General features: G+C 38.9%; 1 protein-coding gene and 1 pseudogene across 2 annotated transcripts in view; one reads left to right on the forward strand and one right to left on the reverse strand.

The window, feature by feature from the left end:
• The window catches only part of PRDM6 (PR/SET domain 6), a 96,805-nt gene that overhangs the window by 35,593 nt on the left and 42,994 nt on the right, over nucleotides 1-18,218 (reverse strand). The gene's annotated exons all lie outside the window — the stretch shown is intronic.
• LOC308500160 (small ribosomal subunit protein uS10-like) lies at nucleotides 3,781-9,448 on the forward strand (annotated as a pseudogene). Its single transcript has 3 exons — nucleotides 3,781-3,880; nucleotides 4,081-4,162; nucleotides 9,073-9,448. The product of its transcript is annotated as a small ribosomal subunit protein uS10-like (transcript).

The following is an 18,218-nucleotide window of genomic DNA, read 5'->3' on the forward strand; positions in this document are numbered from 1 at the left end:
CTGCCTTTGGGAAATAAGAGAATGTTAGAAAAACAAGGGGAACTAACACTTGATTTGAAATGCTTCATTTTTCTTAAAAAAAAAATCTGAAGCAATAAATAAATAAATAATAAAAATAAATAAAAACCTGAAGCAAATACGGCAAAGTGTTAACACTGACATTTTTCGCGGCCTGTACATGGGCATTTATATAGTATACTTTGTGCTTTTCTGATTTATTTTTCAAAAAAAAAATCAAAGGGAGAAAAATAAAAAGAAAACCTAGCCATTTATTTCTTTGTAGTTTAGTTTTTGCATGTGTTGTTAAAATAGAAAAGTTGACTGTTTTATCCAAGGTTAAAAAGTGTCTCTGTGTTATCCTACTGGGAAAATACTTGCAATATGTATCACTACGGTGTCAGCCACTGATTTTTTGTGTGCGATTGTTGTTGCTATTTTAAAACCACTGTTTATGGTTTGAACGTTCTCTTTTATCTTGCATCAGTGGGATTAGAAAGCAAACGGAAGAACTAATTCTTACCTTTTTAAGAGGATTTTTATAGTTTTCAATCCAATAATATTTATTGGGATGCCACATATGTGGTGGAAATAACGATCACACAAGTTCTTGCTCATTACAAACCATACATGGCATTGACTGAAAACCACCACACAAAAGGCTTTTTTTTTTTTTTATTGCAATCCTGGATATTATGGAGAACCACTCTGTCCCATGATCTTATTTTCCTAGAACAAAAATCTACTTTAAATGAGAACAGCATGAGTGAAAAATGCACCAATGGTGTGTGTTACAAATGCTGGTCATGAGTGACTTGTCCAGGGCTTTGTCATTTGTGAACGCTGCCAATTTGCATTAACAATAATAATAATCACAGAAACAATATAAGCCAGAGGCTGACTTGGGTCTTGCATAATAGCAAGAAAATCATCTTCTGAATGATAAGATTTGTGTATACTGGTGGCTCTGAGCAATCAGTTCCTCTAAAGACAGTTTGGTAAATTAGTGACTCTCAGGCTAAATTCAGGCAATTGACCAATATTGTTTTTCCTCCGTGTTTGAAAAATTTGGAAATTTTACATATTTTCTCATTTTTCTTGGAAAAACCAAAAGACAGGTCACCCATCTCTGACCATAATCCACTGAAGCTGAGGCAAAGAAAGTGGCCCCCTTTAGATCAGCCACGAGCTTTTCTAGTTCTCCATAATACCTACCACTCCCTACTGTTTTACATGCTTCTTACTTCACTCATTTTTTACCTACTTGCTTGGCCTCATTTAAGTTTGTCATCCGAGCTGTAAAGGAATTATTGCTACCCCTGAAAATCAGTCTGTTACAGCTGGAGGCACTTTCAAGGAAAACCCTTTGACCTGATAGCCTGGAAACACTGCAAACACTTATCACTGTTGTGCTGCCCTGAAGCCATCATCTGACCGGGAGCCAAACTTTCTGTGCTGTAGTTTTCCAGGGAGTGAGGGAGCTGAGGGAAGCATTCCCTTTTTTCATTTTTACCAGCAGAGGTTTTCAAAGATCTTTTTAAGCAAAGGATTCCCTTTAATTCAATGAAGCCTTAAATATGATTCCACTATAAAAACAAATAAAAAAGAAAGTTGCCCTGGTCCACTATAAAAACAGATAAAAAGAAAGTTCACCAGGGACACGCCAGCAGCTCAGCCCACCTCACCCTTGCTCTCTGAGATGGTTCCTGGGACATCACCAAGGGTCCGCCGTGAACTGAAAAGTTGGTGATTTAGACCAAGTGGCAAAATGAGGTCCAGTCTGCAGGTCTCCTCACACCTTTCCATGCCTCTGCCTTCCCATTGGACATGTGCTGAGGTGTGCTTTGTCTCCTTTAATCCTACAAATACCCAGAAGAGAGCCAGTGATCTTAACAAAAGGAACATGGATTATAACGGAAACAGTAACCTGCTCCTCCCAGAACCTAGGTCCCTGAATTTTGGCAAGATTCAAAGGTTCTGTACGAAAAGAATTAGCCGATTTTTAGGGAGTAGGGAGACATCTCAGGCTCCCTCTCCTACGTTTCCACACCTTGGCATATTCCTGTGCCGAGACCCCTGACACCAGCATTTGATTGTGTACTAAAATGCCAGCCTCCTTCAGCTTTTGCTAAGCAGCTGACGTGAGGGAGCGTATTTTAGGCCCAAACATCTAACGCAGGGCCCAGCACACAGGAGGAACTCAAAACATACTGAAGTGAATTGAACGGAATTCTCCTAATAATTCTACAGCTTCTTAAAATCTCATATTTTATTTAAAACCAGAGGCGAAATCACCACTAAATGCAATTGAAACTTCATTCTAAACACTAACAACTTGGGCTTTTAAAGGAAAATATGACATCCTCCTAACTTCTTTTAATTCTATGAAATGCAAGGGTTACTTTCATATGAGGATTAAAATGCATTAAACAATTACCCCAGTAAAGGTCTGAGAAAAGATCTTTGGGAGTTTTCCGGTTTGGACCTGGAAACCCAGCACAGTTTCAAACCCAAACACATTCTTTGACAACACGTGGAGGGGTCCAGGGAAGAACAGACACAAAGATGATTTCTCAGATCTCCTCTACCTATTGTCCACACTGTCTTTATATGGTCCTACCTCTTCTGTGACACTCAGAAAATTAGGGTTTCAATAATCAAGTGTATTAGTAATGTGAGAAACTCAATTGAAAAATACACTGTTTGCCAAGATGGATAAAAAGGTTTCACTGTGAAATTCCTCTGTGTCGGGAGGCAGTGGTGCAATATTTCGAGCCTGTGGATAGCTATGGGCTACAAAATCGTTTTGACTGTGAAAGGTGAAAACCAGAATACCTCTGTTGCTAAATAAATGATTCCACTTTTAATAAATATAGTTGGTAGTGGAGAGTTTCTGAAGTAGTATCAGGGAATATATACCAGGGACGTGACCGGAGAGGGTAAAGTGCAGAGGCTAAGAGCACCCATATGGGTGTCGGCTCCCATACATGAGAGCTATCATGTGGCACCACCTCAGATGACCATGTGACTTCGGGCAGTTGCTTAACTTCTTGAGGAAACTGAGACCTTCTTTGAAAAAATGGTGTTAATAATAATCCCTATGTCAAAGGGCTGATATAAAAATCAAATGAGCTTATATATGTAAAGGACTTAAATTGGCTCTGGGAACACAGTAAGAGGCCAAAGAGCATTAACTATCCTTCGGCCATCAGTATAATTATATGGGAAATGTCAGCCTGCTTGGGGCCACTGACAACAAGACAGTATGTGCAGTGTATGCCAGCTCATTTTTGCTAAGGTTACCAGAACATACGCTCAATGAAGGCAGAAATGCATTTTCAATGTTTTTGAAATTTACCCATAAGTACTTTACACGTGGCTTGGTACATACCAAGGACATCAACTTTTGTTGTGAGAGAGAGAGAAATGGGGATGACATAAGGAAGGTACAGGAGTAAACCAGTCATTCTAATTTGTGTTTTTATTTCCCAGACAAGTCTATCAAAAAACAAAACAAAATATTAAAAACACTGGATGAATATGAACACTACCTAGAGAAGAGTACAGAAGCATCTCTTCAGTCCTACATTTTCCATTTTGTAGATTTAATCAGTCTTCAGTATAACACAGTGCTACAAAAATGGCATCCAAGAGACACAGGCAGCCACCGCCCCCTTAAGAGCATTCCTGGAGCAGATCTGTAACTAACAGGTAGTCATTACAAGTGTTTTGATTATTGTGGCTTCAGCACTGCAACAGACCTCTCACTGAACATCACCGAACATGCAGGATTGCTTGACCTCTGAAGCCACTGACATTTCTGGCCAGAAGAGGCCCCAACTTACAGAGCCTCAGTGCCACATGAACAACGGACATGTTCAAGGTAGGTGAGCCATCGGTGCAATCCAGTGTGCCCAGATGAGGACAAGGGGACATCTGTGCGTGGCAGTGTGAACCATCAGATCCATAGGGAGCCTTTTCAGCCAGGGCCTCCGGGCTCTGCTTCCCACATTAGAGAGGAAGATAGCAGAACCACACCACTGTGGTCTCTTAACCCCTTCACTTTTCAACTTTTCAATCAAGCTACATCCGGGTGTGAGAAGACAGACCCCAAAGCAATACCCTTAAAAATGAGTGAGATGATCTGCCTTCACCTGAACACAAAGTAAGAACAACAGCTAAAGACTAGGTCACACACATTTGTGTGGGATTTTTGTTTACAAAATACTTTCACAAGCAAATCTGAGCCTTACAACTGACCTGAAAGGTAGGTTGAAACATTATTCCATTTCATAGGTTAAGAAACTTTGGGCTGAGAAGGTTAAATGACTTGCCCGCCATCATACAGGTGGTGAGTTTGACAAGGACGTACCCTCCTGAGCCACAGGCCATCATGTTGTTGCTTTTTTCTCACGTTCCATCAGGGAGAATTAGTAGAGCTTTCTCCTTAAAAGCATGTGAAATTCTCCAAATAAGGGCCATGAAAATGTTCAGAATGATTAACAATGTCATATATCAAATTTCTACTTTCAGAGTAAATGTCAATTGAGTGAGAATTACTTAATCTGTTAGCAAAAATTACACAAAGCAACCACGCAATGGATAAAGACACAGCTCCCCAATATTGTGTAAAACCATTTTCCTTCCACTGGCAATGTGCCATACTGACCAGGAACAGCAAAAAGGTGGGCAAGGCCTAAGACTATCGATAAAAATGCGTACTTTACAATAAAACCTCTTCATTAAAGTAAATACTAGTGTGGCCATATTTATTTGTGATCAGTTTTTCAAATTTTTTCTCAAATATATAGTACTATATAGGTTTTTGGGTTTCTTTTCACTTCGATGGTTTCTCCTTCTTCCCTCTATTAGATATAATAACAACTTATTTTGTTGTTATTATATTTCTAATAAGAAAACTCTTTCCCCTCACTCTGGTTTGGAATATTTTGGAATGTTTAGAATGCCAAGATTTTGAGACAAGGCTTCAAAAGTCAAGTAATAAACACCCCATAAAATAAATGAGTAATGGTTATATACACCATTGCTGTATTTTAAGTAATGCTGATATAAAGCTATATACTGTACTTTGTCAATTCACATTCATCAAGTCCCAGAAATATTAGAAAATCATTAAAGGTTTATGTTGAGCTTGCAGATAATACTAACATATAAGTCAAGACTGAAATATGGTAATCAGAAAAACAGTTGAAAAGTGTCAATACACTGTAAAACACCGGTGGTAGGGTGCGTGAAGCCCGCATCAGAGAGCCGGCCATGTGAAGAAATGAAAATGGGTATTTTGGTCACACTGGGTCAGCTGCTGCTAACTGTCAGGCTAGCAGAAGACAGTGGGTGACTCAGGATTCCAGCACAGAGATCCAGGAGCTCCCGAGAGCTGCTGGGCATTTGGTGAGTCCCACTTATCTCCAGGGATGGCGGCGGCCATCAATACAAAGCCTGCCATCCATCAATCTGGAGTCCTCTTCAGACATTCTCTGTCTGCTGATCAGAGGAAGACTTTGGGGAATTAGGCTTCCATTATCAGGAGTTTGTCTGTGATCTGAACAAGCCACTGAACCTTTAACTTTTCACTTGGCAGAAGCATATATGCTGGAAAAGTCCTGACAGTTCATTCATTTTGTTCCATCCTAGAGCCAGCTGATGTCTGACTGGTGAGACCCGCCCTCTTTGATGTTGTACTCTTTTGAGAGTGCCCTGCTGTGAAAAAAATTTTATCCATCCAAATTAAAGAGAAATATTTCTGCATCCAGCTGTTAGCTGTGACATGTTTGCCATTTTTCAGGGTACTGGCTTGGTGCCATCCACAGGCTCTGCTGCAAACCTCTTTTTCCCTCTCCTCCGTTGCAGTAATACTATCCACAGTGCACCAAGCGTCCATACAATATCAACACTCAAAAGGAAAATACTGCTAATCCTACATGACTAAGAACAGCCTCAGAAATATTTTCACGCAACCATTTCTCTTTTCACTTCTTCTTTTTAATATCAATGTCTTTCACAAACTGTAAAATTCTTTGACACAATCCAACCACTTAAAAATTGTTTCAGTTCGGTTTATTAAAAATCCCGTTTTAATTAATGTAACCAACAAGAAGTCCTGACCTCTTTTAAATATATTTACAAATGAAATGAACTTGGATCTTGTGGAAATTTGTTTCACATGTTCTGAGTCCACAGTTTAAAATGGACATTTATTCAGTGGAGAGAACTCTGTGTAAAAAAAGAAGAAAAACTCTCATGAAAGCTTGAATAAACATTTAGATCTAAGTAATCAAGAAAGCCCGTATCTTCTCATATTTATTAAGTGCTATTGGGGGCTTATAAAGATTGCTGCCATGAACTGTGTGTATTATAAACAAAGGGCAGCTCACATTACTACCAAGTTTTTCCCCACGTACTGAGATGACTGAGGAAAACGGCTCAGTTCCCAGTGAGCCTTCCATAGTCTGGCCTTTCTCACTCTTCTCTCTCATTTTCACTTTTGCTGAGGAGGAAAGAGATCAGTCGGAACTAGATCTCAGTATTTAGCATCAGAGAATCCTGCCTTGAGACTGATCTCAGACTGACTAGCAACCATGCACAGCTATTCACCATCTTTTCTCACGTCAGTAAAGGTGGGTCATGAAAAAAATAAACAACAACAAAAACAGACTATGTGTGAGAAAGTATCAATTTTGGAAAATAATCCACAGGGAAATCTGAATTAACACACTCCTCCACAAGGAAAAACAGAGTCTTAGTTTTCCACCACACAGGAACGGGGATCAACATTTTGTTAAAATAATTCTAGAAATATTACCGGTGTGAGCTGATGGGATTTGCACATTATCCATAATAGTACACCAAATAGTCCTTCACTTGAAAACTGTAAAATCACGCATTAAAGCTATTGCACACGCTGTGGCACACCCTTGAATTCTCCATATGGTTCATGAAATGCATCTTAAGGAATACTATTTAACCCTTACCGTAGTGGAAATGTGGGGCTTATAAATTCTAGTGGGTGGAACACTACATAGACCTTGGTGAAAACTATTACTGATTTTACACTTCAGCACGGCGGCTGATGAAGAATACGATTTCCAAGGAGAAGCTTGGACCAAAGCCTAGGTGCAAACTGCTATGTTAGACAGCAATCATATTAAATATTTACAAGGTAGTAAGTAGGGAATATCCCTAAAAAAGTCAGACGGAGGCTACTTCCATGTATGTTCAGACACACACACACACACACACACACACACACACACACACACTGCGCCTTAGAATTCACCTGCTTTTTTTAGTAAGAACTTTCTGAAGACACAAAATATTTGTCCCAATGAAGTAATGGTTTCCTATGGTTTTACTACTTTGCAGAGCAGTCTACAGCTTTATTTCTTTGCTGAAATGTGTCACTCTTTAAATTATTATGTTTTCCTAAGTGTACGACATTCTTTTCCTAACCACACCAATGATTGTCAGACACACTTTATTAAAGGGAAAGTGACCATCTGCCCAGGGTAGAAAACAGATTTTCAGATCTTAAATAATTTAGAAGACACTCCTTATGTCATATCGGGACAGTACTGAGCTTGCACTCATTTCCCAATTTACATCATCCTGTCCTGGGTCCTAGGACAATGGCAGAGACGGAATCAACTCTCAAATTCACGGTGCTCCAGAAAGTGAGAGTGTGAGGGGCACAACTGGCCTAAACCAGGCATGGTCCCGTGGGAGAGCCCCCTGAGGTTGCTCTTCTCCCAACATAACTACTTACAGGAAAAATCTACTGGAATTCCAAATTTGTGCTGGGAGCAAGAGACATGGAGAGATGGATTTTGGCTTCTCCGAACCATTTTTCTTAAAGGAGAGGTTGCACAGCTGTGCAGAGGACTGAACAAGCACACTCGTTCGCCAGTTTTGCTCCCCGTCAAGATGTAGGAGATGAGGTACTGAAGATAGAAGGTGATGGCAGTAGCTTTAAAGGTAGACTTTCTGACCTCCCAGATGGCATTCTTTCAACAAACATTTAGTAAGCAGCTATTATGTGCCAGTCACTGCTTAACGCAAGGCATCAAAAACTTAAGATCCAGTTCTTGCCTTCAAGTAATTGACAGTTCATGAGGAGAGATACACACATAAACAAATCAGAAGACATTTATTCTGGCACCACAATCTGTAGATTTTCCCATCCAACCTTTGGACATTTGATGTCTAGAATGGGGTTCCTAAGTGCGGGAGGGTCACCCATTCCACATTTACAAACAGGACATCAGGACTTAAAGTGAAAGTTAAAGCTAGTGATTTAAACAAATTCTGGACTGTGAAGGTGGCATTAAGTAAATGTTTGATTAAAATCTGCCAAATTACAACCTCAATGAGGCAAAGATAAAATCCGTCTTGTTTCCTATAGTACCCCTGGTACCTAGTGTTGAATAAACGTCTGTTGGTTGGCTGGTTGGTTGGGTGGTTGGTTGGTTTAGTGGGTGGGTGCGTGGATGGATGGATGGGTGGGTACGTAGATAAAAGGATGGACAGTCACAAGGATACAGATGAAAGGATAGGATAACTTCTAGGTATGCAAGCGAAGGGCTAGACCATGCCTCTTTGCTGTCTGGGCAGGTCAACATAGTTAGAGCAGAACTGAATATCCAACTGGGAGAATTTTAAGGGATGCAATGATACCTGAAAAAGTGTGCTTTGCCTCACTGGCTAAAATTAACACTTCTTTTATTATTTTTCCCCCTTAGCTCTTGGGTTTTTTTTTTTTTCAGCTTTATTGAGGTATAATTAACAAATAAAATTGTAAGGTATTCGAAGTGTACATTGTGGTGATTTGGTGTATGTACACATTGTGAAAGGATCCCCCCTCCATATAGTCAGTTACCACATCCCTCACCTCTCCTATATTTATTTATTATTTGGTGAGAACATTTAAGTTTCTTTAAAAATGCCCAACAACTCTTGGAGGAGGATGGTCACAGCTAAAGCGGAGCTCCATTCCGCCCGCTCCTGCACCTGACTCACCGCTATTCGCTGTTTGCTCTCTCTGGGGAACTGGTTGGTCAGGAAACGTGCCGCAGCCACGGCTTTTAAAGACACTGGAAAGACACCCATGGAACCAGAAGTGGCGATTCACCGAATTACAATGACTCTAACCAGCTGCAACATAAAATCCTCAGAGAAGGTGTGTACCGACTTGATCAGAAACACAAAGAAAAAGAATCTCAAAGTGAAAGGAGCAGTTGGGATGTCTACCAAGATTCTGAGCAGCACTACAAGAACAATTCCCCATGGGGAAGGATCTAGGACTTAGCATCCTTTTCAGATAAAGATCCACAAGCAACTCATTGACTTGTACAGTCCTTCTAAGATTGGTAAGCAGATTATTTCCATCAGCATTGAGCCAGGAAGCGAGGTTGAAGTCACCATTGCAGATGCTTAAATCAAGCTTTTTAATAAACTATCAATTATTTAAAAAAAAAAAAAAAGCCCAATAGTCTCTGCAGAATTGAGGTCGCTGCAAAGCACCCGGATGGAAATTTCAATCAGTCGCGAGGCTGCAGACGATCCAGAGCCTGGCACATACCTGCCTCTCTGCCAATGTTGGTCTCTCCTCCCATCCCAACCCCCAAAACTGTCCCTGTTGAGGGTTACTGTTACTATCCCTAGTCTTCCCTTTCACTGACTCTTTTTCTACCCTCCATAGTTACTCCTAGCTGTGAACCTAGGTCAAATTGCTACTCCTGGAAAAGAATAGTTGCATTTTGAGATTTATCTTCAAGTGAGGCAAGAAAGGGGGCATAAAGCTCTTTTAAAGAAATTCAAAGTACCACAATAAGGGCTGAAGTCCTCCTGGGGAGGACAAATGACCATTCCTGGGACCCTTGCTATGGCATAGATGGTCCATTTGGGTCCTTGCAGAGATCCAGGGTGAGGCCGCTGACTGCTGCTGCAGTTCCAGGACAACAGCTTCTGCAGAGGGTGAGAGTCAGAGGAAAAGGCAGGGGACTCTGGTAACAGGGGCATACCCAGCTCCTCCTGCAGAAGAGTTTTCTGTGGATCCTCTCCAGGGGTACCAGCAGGGCCACTCAGCCTTACATTCATAAAGACCTTCCAATTTAGACCTTTGAAGTCATTTTCAAATGAGGTTATAAATACAATCCCAGAGATAGACTGACAGGATTAAAAGGAGGCCTTCTTTGCACACTCTCAACTTGGGTCCTTTGACCAGACCACACTGCCTGTAGTGAGCCATAAATTAACATTTTTATAAATCCTGTAACTAACTTATGAATAGCACAATTATATGTTTCTGGTATTAAAAGTATTAAGTTGTTAAAAGTAAACATTTAAAGTATACCCCTGTTTTTGTAACCCTGTTTTGGCATTTTTTTCATTTTTCCATATATCAAGGGCCTCAAAAAATGGAAGTGGCCCAGGCCTCTAAACAGCCCTGGTGTGGGCTTGTTGATAAAGTTCCTTTCACATAGTTGGGCCAGACCGGCTGGCAAGTGTGTAGCCGGCACTGGGACACGGTGCTTTCTTACAGAGAGACAGCCCTGTGTTTCTGGATAAGTAGTCAAGTCCACAAAGCATGATTCCCCGGAAATCCAACCAAGAGATCCAGTAAACCTGACCGTCTGGGGCATGAGGTTTGCAAATCCTCTGGTTAGGAGAGGTATGACTAACGTCAACACCCAAGAAAAGCAACCACTTAATTACCACATTGTTATAACTTGTATGCGTCCTAATTTTTAGACAAGACTTAGGATTCTCTTCTTTCCACAGGAAGCATCTGTGGGCTGAAATAAAAGAAAGAGATCTCTTACACTGGGGTCCAGAGAGAGGTTTCAGACAAGGCTACACACACTCTGGAATTTCAAGAAAATGATGTACGAAGTGTGATCAAACAACACAGTGAATGTTTAAACAACAAAAACTTATTACAGTAAAAGCTACATTGCCATTAATCCCCCTCACTTCAAACACAGTTATTCCATCGTTCTTGCCACTTTCTGAAGCAGTTCTGGAAGTCCTCTTTCATGAGTGTCTTTAGTTGCGCTGTCATGGCTGCCTCGATGTTCTGAATTGATTCAAAATGTTTACCTTTCATGATCAGTTTGATTTTGGGGAAGAGCCAGACATCACACGGTGCCAGATCCGGTGAATAAGGTGGATGAGGACACTCCGTCATGTTTTTATTTGACAGAAATTGCTGTACCAGAAACAATGTGTGACATGGAGTGTTGTCATGATGGAGGATGATTTACGGCACACTTTAAAGCATACCTTCTCTCAGCCGTAGCTCACACCTGACTGACTGCACCAAACAAGATGAAACTTTTCACACACTGTTACTAAGGTTCGATGCACCACTTCCCGTATTCAAGATCCCTGCTTTTCTGTTGATGGCCCTCGGCAGCAGCACTCACCTTATTTGTTGATCACAACGAAAAGGCTCCATGTCACATATTGCTTCTGGTATGGCAATTTCTGTCAAATAAAAACACTACGGTGTGTCCTCATCCATCTTATTCACCGGATCTGGCACTGTGTGACTTCTGGCTCTTCCCCAAAGTCAAAATGACCATGAAAGGTAAACATTTTGAGTCAATTCAGGACATCGTGGCAGCCATGACAGCACAACTAAAGACATTCATGTAAGAGGACTTCCAGAACTGCTTCAGAAAGTGGCAAGAACGATGGGATAAGTGTGTTTGAAGTGAGGGGGAGTATTTTAAGGGGGATTAAGAGCAATGGTCTTTTACTGTAATAAATTTTTAAAAATTTAAACATCCACTACATTTTTTGAGCCTGCCGCGTATGTGCATATAAGTAATCTGGGAAGAAGGTCCATAGATTTTAGCAGATTCTAAAAGGGGGTATGTTTTTACACACACACACACACACACACACACACACACACACACTACTGCCAAATTCCATATATTCTGAAAGAAGGAGAGTATTGAATGAAGAAATGGAGATAAGAACATGAGTGGATGAGCTAAAATTCTGGGGGTGTTTTATGTATGTTTGAGGAGGTACTCTTTAAAGATCGATAGGTTTCTTTGGTCCCTGAATTTCTTGATCTCATTCTCATTTCCTCCTCTTTGGAGCTAGAGACCCTAGGCTTCCTAGGTTCCTTTTACTGTATTTTCATTTTGTATTTGATTGCAATTGTGTTTTGATGCATTGGTTTTGCCTAAATCTCTGACCACATTTCCAGGACCACTAGAAAAGTCAACTGGAATAGAGTCCTTTGGCTGGTTTGTTTCATAAGACAGATATTTTTTGGTTAGAGATCATGTGAGTGGGCCAGATTATATCAGGTGGCTCAGTGCTGCAGCTTCGTGGACATTAACCACTGCCTATTCTGAATTTAGTAAGTCAGTGGTTAATACAACAAAGCATTGATTCCCTCTCAGCTTTAAGCAAACCCTTTGATGACACCATTTTTTCCTACTAAAAAAAGTATGTAATCACATTAAATCAGCCCATCTAATGAAACCACTTGCTTTGTAACCTGCAAATGTTTCATAAATTAAAGCACTGTTTATCTTTCTCTGGCTTATGCCTTTATAGTTCCTAGTTTATTCATTGGTAGATGGGCTACAAATTAGGAATCCTGGGTTCTAACTCTTACTTGGGAGGTATTAACTTTATAACGTAGGCAACTCAGTTAACCTGACTCTCCATGTCCTCCCATGTGAAGTATGACATTAAATTAGATGTTCTTTGAGATTCTCAGCCCAAATTCTATGATCCCTTGAATTGATGACTATGTCAATGTGTCTTACATATAAGTACTTGGCTGCTGGAACCCAGAAGTATAAAAGCCATAACACAACCATTTCGAGTACATATAAAAATATTTCGATGCTCAATAAGGGGGGTAGAAGAGCATAACCATAAATCACATACTTTTTTTTATTAGACCTGTGCAAATTTAATTATAATTTATACCTTTCAAGCTATAGAGTATAACTAAGTCGAGAATAAACTCTTAAACAGTTACACTTTTTAAAATTCCACATAACTGAAAGTAAACTCAATTGTACAAATGTGTAATGGATAAACTTAGATTTCAGTGAAATGGAGACCCGGTAATGGAGCAGAATCAGACAGACTGGGTCTGAATCTTGGATTCAGCAATTAGGAGCTGTGTCATCGTGGGCAAAACACTTATCTCATTTGTAAGATGAGGAAGGTGTTAATGTAACTTCAAAGAGTTTTTGTGAGGATGAAATGAGATAATCCATATAAGTGTCTGACACATAGTAAGTGCTCAATAAATAGCACCATTATCGTTGCTTTTTACTGGTGGGTTTGGGTTTTCCTTTCCAAGACAAATTTCCTTCTTTGGTATTTCTGAAAGACTTCAGTATTTCTTCAGTATTTCTGAAAAACTAAGTACAAAAGAAAGTGACAGAATGTTCGATCCTTGCATGTTGTGTGTTAAGTGGAACTGGGCACAGCAGGAATCAAATCTCAGCTGTGTGACTTTAAGCAAATTACTTAATATCTCCAGTTTGATTCTAATATGTAAAAAGACAATAATAACACCTGAAAGTGTCCAAGGATTTAGAGAAATAAGGCATATAAAGGGCTGAGAACAGTGACTGAAATGCAGCTACAAAAGAGTATTCCTAGAAAATAAAAATTTTGTTTTCCTGTAGTTTAGTGATCCCATTATGTTAAATACTAAAAGTGCCAAATAGTAACAAATTCTGAAAAACTTCTATAAAATTGTTTTGCATTAAAAATATAAATGACAAGGTATTCAAATATTAATGGAGGCACATTCAAACTTGAAAATAAATTTCCAAATCATTTCACTTTTATCTTATTGGATCACACTATATATTTAAGTTGAAATAATCATTTAAAGGGAAAAATAATATTACTCCTATATCCTCAACACAATCAGAATTTGGTGTATATATATGTTATGGAACAATTCTAAGCTTAGGATATCATTACTCAAAACTGGGTTATAAAACCATGGAAGTAAAATTATGAGAAGCTTCACAGAACTTCTACTTTTTTCTGTCTCAATAGAAATATATAGTTTCAATAATCACCCTTGTAAAGACTACCAGAATTATCCCTAAAAAATAACTGACTTCATTTTTACTGAAATGTTTAACTTAGAATTTGAGGTTCAATTTTAAAAAGTGGATTTGTCTGATGAAAGACTAGGCCAATAAACAACTCTAGAAACAATAATACCTATCACTACAATTTATTTAAGAATTAACAACTTGCCTTCTCTTGATCAGTTAAACCCTTTACAAACCAAAGTCCCAGCAAGAGTAAATGCACATGACATTTCAATGTACCAGAGTGAAGATGGAATACAAAGATTCTGTCTCATTCATGAAACCCATTTCTTAGACCTCTGCTCTCATTAGAAAACAAAAGTATGTAGCCTTACCAAGATACGTCATTTTTTATTAGGTAAGAGTATTTTTTTCCATAAACTATCCTTGCCTTTCTTTTGTAATAAATTAAATACATGTCAAATTCTAAATGACATAATTAAAACCCAACAAATATCTTTTATTTTCTTTAAATTTAATAATTTTCTCTTGCTTAGAAGCTGCATGAATCTTGGCTAGTTTGTAGTTTTGCTTTCAAGGATGTAATGTAAAAACTGGAGCTGTTACATCATGTAAATAAATTTCAAAGATGGTATTAATATAAAAACTATATCACATAACCCTAAAATTTTAAGATAGCTGCCATAGTAATAACCAGCTCATTTTTCCAAACAAATATATATTTCACCATGTCATTTTGAACTTTTTCTGAACTTTTTTTTTTTTAAAGAAAGAAAACTACAATTGAGACCAAATGTTTTGTGAAAGAAAATACAGACAAGTCGATTTGGCGAAGCACAGATAATTTCAGATTAAAGATATTACTGTATCTTAGAACATAACCCATTTTTCCATAAGCCACGGTAATTATTATATAATTATGACATAATTATGATCTGAAGTTATGATGTCACTTAGGAAGTCTATGAGCTTACAGTAGTGCTTAGAAAATTTTTGAATGGTTTGATATCAGCTATAAACTACCAATTACACAATTCCTTTTTTTAAAAAAACATCGCATGCAGGGCAAACTGCAGTTTGCGATAAGGGCTACTAATATGTCAGCATCTTTTTCCCAAATTGTAAAAACAAAGTCAATTATTTTTTAGGGTTAATTCTGGTAGGTGTTACAAGGGTGATAATAGAAATTAAGCATTTCTATTGAGGTTGAGAAAAGTACAAAGGCTGTCTAGCTTCTCATGATGGTACATCCTTGGTTGTGTAATTCAGTTTTGAATAATTGTATCATACGAAGGCCATTCCGGCAGCATCCTCTGTGCTACCCATCCTGCCTCCTTCCAGGTCATGCTCCCCCATCACCCATCTCAACCCTCATCCTCCTCTCTCCTACTTAATTCAACTCATGTGGTTCCAGAATCTCTGTCTTTTTTCAATTCAACTCCGTGCCTATAATAAACCAAAAGTTTCCATAGCCCCCTGTTTTAAGCACTGGCTGGATCAGTCAATAGAATCAAAACAGTAGATATAGTGATTTTATAGAAATAAGTCACCAGGGTCCAACACAGCCTGCACAACACTGAGTGAAGCTGGGTCACCAAAACTAGGTTCGGCATATGCCAATAGGGAAACGATTCTCCAACGACCCTTTCAAGAACAGCAAAGACGCTATGACCCCCACTGTTCACATCCTCCTCTCGCTCAAGCTCACCATGCCAAAAACAAAATTGCAAAAAACAAAATTGGGGGGAAAAAAAAAAAAAGGGATGCTAATTTAATCAATACAATCATAACATCACAATCATAACAAGGCATAACTTTCACTAAATATTATCTATAAATTACAGGCTGTACTCCTTCTGATTGACCACATGAGAAGATCGGTTCACAGACCATCTGGAAAAGGAGGCTTTAAAAAATTCCATCAAGAATTCCATCAAGGCTTTAAGAAATTCTTATCAAGAAATTCCATTATTATACTTTAAAACTGATTTGGGCCAGACTAAATCCCTAGTTTGAGGTAAAATCAACAACCTCTCTTTTTTCTTATTTGTCCAAGAACTGCAAATTTAATGTTTGAATTTTTATTTACTTAAAAAATGACCTAGTGTACTTTAAAAAGTGGGGGGAGGGGTCAGGGGTCAGTAAGAGAGCAGCACACATGTCCAACGGCTTCCCTCCATGCCTTCAAAAACAACCAACAGCACAAACAACTGAAACAACGCCAAACACTTGTTAGCCAATATGCCCCAATTTTGAACATTCTGATTAGTCTGCTATGTGTTAAGCAAATGTGACATATAAAACCGAAGTTCCAAGAGAGAAACGAGTGCTTTTTCTTGAAAAAGGCTTAACTAGTTTTCCTTAAAACATCCAACTTCCTCAGAGCTCTAAAGTATGATTCGAATAACACAAATTCCAAGTATTTATAACATTTCAAAAATATAGCTACTGTGTGAAGTAGGGTTTACCTGTGTGTACACACAGATAAAGAGAGATGACATAGGGCCTGAACCATCTTGGCGGAAAGTGAATGAGTAAATGTTCGTATGCATGTGATAAGATAACCCGCCCGCTATCAGAACCATTCCTGACATTTTGGTTTTCATATCTGCCTTTTCCCTCTAAAGTGCGTTTCACACTTCCCCCAACGTGGTGCAACTGCCAACAACTACTGCTTCTTTCTACAATTAGGATTCCAGAACAGTATGTCACATGGCTAACCAATATTCACTTGTGCTCTGATTTTTTTTTTTCAAGTTACTAGAATAGAAAAAACTCAGGCCTAAGAAGTTCCTTATCTTTGGACATAGGCATAATCATAAATTTAAAAAATATCTTAAATTATAGAAAAGCATGTGGGCTCTCAAGCCGAAAGGGATCTGGAGAACCTGGAATAGGCCGGATACCCCATAACTTAGTATTAGTACTGATGATTTTTACTTTATCTTTACACTATCTGTACCATCATGTACTTAATATTCTTCTTTAAATGACTTTAAATCTATTTTTCACATTAGCCTCACCATAACCAATAATATTTATAAAATTGTGGGTTTGATGTACTAGATGCAAGTAATTGCAAGCTCTGTGGATCTCCTGGTTTGCTCATGCATGAGTAAAATGTCAGGGTAATGTCAAGTCTCTTCTAAATTCAAAATTTTGATGATCCCAGGACTCCTACAGTGATTTGCAGAGTCACCTCGTCCAGTAAATCAGAGCCGAACCAGATCCAGACTTTGGGTTTCTGGACCCGCAATTTAGTGCTCCTTCGTCCTCATCCTACTGTGCACACAAAAGTGCAAGTGACTGGGCAATGAGCATGCTGGGAAATGACAGCAAACGTGTATCTAGTGGTTACCTTGTGCCAGAGACAGTTCCAAGGATGCACGATATTATACCTTAATGCTCACAACCATCCATTCACGTATTTCACAGATAAGAAACTGAGGCATGAAGAGAAGTAACTGGCACAAGATTATACGATTGGTTAGAAAGTGACGTAGCTGGGAATTGGAGTCCCAGGAGACTGGCTGCAGAGTGTGGGCTTTGTCACAACACCATTCTACAAATTTGGGGTGCCTCTCAGCTGCTATGGTTCCCATGCACATTTTGCTGGCAACACTCTGAGTATGTGAAGAGACAGTGGGACGGACGGAGAGAGAGAATGCCAAAAAAATAGTATCAAAGTGAATGACGGCTGGAAAATGATAAGAAAACTGAAAAGAAGTACACAGCAACATGTATTCTTTTGCCTAAATTCAGCATACATAAGATCAGCAATATTAAACATTTTAACAGTACCACGAGTAACAACAACGACAAAAAAATCCAAATAACATTGCGTCCCAGCCTCTTCCCTCCCAAAAAAGGATTACAATTAAAAAGAAACATTGTGGCCAAAATGTCACAAAATAAAGTCAAATGTACTAAAATATATGTGTAACCTGCTATGTTTTACTAGCTACTTAAATAGCTTCTAATTTGGTTATTTTTTTTTCTTTTCACATTTTCATTCTTGCTACAAAATAATAGAAAATAACAATTAGAAACACTTTAATTTCCCTCTTGGGTATCCACTTTGTAAAACAGTCTACTGAATTCGGTTAATAACATCGTATACTTCACTGCCATTCTGGACCATCATGAACC

The sequence above is a fragment of the Rhinolophus hipposideros genome, assembly GCF_964194185.1.
Source record: "Rhinolophus hipposideros genome assembly, chromosome: 7".
Taxonomy (NCBI): Eukaryota; Metazoa; Chordata; class Mammalia; order Chiroptera; family Rhinolophidae; genus Rhinolophus; species Rhinolophus hipposideros.